The sequence below is a fragment of the Cynara cardunculus genome (assembly GCF_001531365.2).
Source record: "Cynara cardunculus var. scolymus isolate 2C chromosome LG 3, CcrdV1, whole genome shotgun sequence".
In the NCBI taxonomy this organism is placed as follows: domain Eukaryota; kingdom Viridiplantae; phylum Streptophyta; class Magnoliopsida; order Asterales; family Asteraceae; genus Cynara; species Cynara cardunculus.
The window spans coordinates 7,734,465-7,736,983 of NC_037530.1; positions in this window are offsets into that span (position 1 = coordinate 7,734,465).

Genomic DNA, 2,519 nt, shown 5'->3' on the forward strand with positions numbered 1-2,519 from the left:
TATATATATATATATATATATATATATATATATATATATATATATATATATAAGGTTAGGTTCATGTGAGACCAAGTGTTTTTCGTGAGACCTGTAAGACGAATGCGGCAAGAATCGTGAATTTTAACGATTTTGAAGTTTCACTGGTTTTATTAGAGAAGATTTAACGATAATATAAGTTACATTTGATCTTTACATATTACTACAATTTGAATAAATGAGAGTTATGGTTCCAATTACAGTCTATCGATGAAAAAAATTGTATAACAATTTAGAATTCAATATATTTAAAATCCAACATATTTAAATGACTCCATAAATGTGTTCGATTTACAACAAGAGCGAAGAATCAAAAGATCGAGAGCGAGACCGAGAGTTCTAGAGCAATTGAATAAAAGGTGAATGAGATAACTTTTAATAACTCATGGTGAATATTAGTTTGAATCTCACCTTGGGAGATGAGGAGAAGACATAAAAATATGGAAGGGTGAAGACATGAGTGAAATGTGTCAAAAATATCTTAGAAACATGAAAAGAAAATGTAATAATGTGTATTGGTAACTTGTACTATATGTTATAGATTAAAAGATTTTAAGACTGAATGTATAAATTAGTAGTACTTAATGCATTATGAGTTGTTTTTAAGACTTTTAAAACTTTATTCATAAATGTATGGTACTTTGTGTATTAAAAAACTGTTTTTAAGACCTTTGACAAATCTGTTTTATAAGGTAGCATAGATACTTTAATAATTTTATTTTTGAAAATTACAAGTATTATTAAAAACTCAAATATAGTACTAATAAATTAAATCAATTTTTTTTTTCATTTTAAAAGTTTGCAAAGCGACGAAATATTGTTTGGACTTGGCACGAAACAGCTTAAGTTCAAATATTATAGTACTATAGACTAATAATTTTGTTTCATCTTACGTATTAAAATCAATATTATAATATTGTTCAATTATTATTAATAGTAGAGAGTATTCGTGCAATCCAACGAAATAAATTTCTATTTTAATGTTTAATTTTTATTATTTGTCTCTATCGATATAATATAATTTTATATGATTTTAAGAAAACGATAAATGTTTTTATTTTTAAATTAAATATAAATTTGAAAATAGAATAATTTTTTTTAAAAATCGATATAAATATTAAATTAACTATTTAAATTAAACATTCGGTTAGAAATTCGATAATTATCATAATTATATTTTAAAATGAGATGTTTATCCTATATTTGATTATGTTTATCCATAGTTAGTTACACGAATTCAAACATTGAGCTTTAATAAGTTGTACATAATGCATAATTACTTGTAATCTTGAATTTTAAGTAATATGCATCAATATACGGTACTTTATGCATAAAAAATGATTTTTAAGAGTTTTTGTCAAATGCTTTATAATATAGTGTATATATATATATATATATATATATATATATTAGGGTTGAATTCACGTGAGATCAAGGGTTTTTAAGAGTTTTTGTCAAATGCTTTATAATTTATGTTCATTGATCAACTTTATAAGCTAATGATCTAATGGTTTAAAGTTGCACGGTGATAATTTTGTGATTATTGAGAAGTCTCGTGACAATTTTCTGATTGTGAATATTCATATTGTAGATATAATCAAAGGGTTGAGAATTAATCTTACGGATCTCATGAAAAACTCTTGATCTCACATGACCACACGTATCTCTCTCTCTCTCTCTATCTCTCTCTCTTTATATATATATATATATATATATATATATATACTAGAACTGTACTCTCACAATGCAGCGAGATACATCGTGATTTGAATATTTCATTTTATTCTTTATCTCATTCGATGTTATAATATGATTTTATGTGATTTTGAGAAAGCGATGATGTTTTTATTTTTGAATAAAATATATGTTTGAAGATATTCTAAAAATTTGACAAAAATATATCGATATTAGTATCAAATTAACTATTTGAAATTCCTCATTTTTTTGTGTAATTTTTTAATTTAATTTTTTATAATTTAATTTATATACAATAACGAAGTAATTTTGTAACATCAGTCTCGAACAAACCCCAAATTACTAATTTTATAAAATCTCCAATAAAATATAATTTACTGATTATTATGACCAAATTGACCCTAAATTAAACCAGAAGTTTTGACAAAGCAATCGGGGCCAAGGATGGAAAATCTGAAAATGCTGCTAAAAAAAACTAAGTATGGAGGAAGACCAGAGGCAATGGTTGAACCAGAGACAATGGTCCAGAGGCTGCTAAAATGGCTAAGTCTGGAAGACCAGAGGCCATGAAGGACCAGAGGTGAGACTATGAAGGACCAGAGGCAATGGTTGGACCAGAGGCAATGGTCCAGAGGCTGCTGAAATGGCTAAGTCTGGAAGACTAGAGGCCATGAAAGACCAGAGGTGAGACTATGAAGGACCAGATGTAATGGTCCAGAGGCTGCTGAAATGGCTAAGTCTGGAAGACCAGAGGCCATGAAGGAGTAGAGGTGAGACTATGAAGG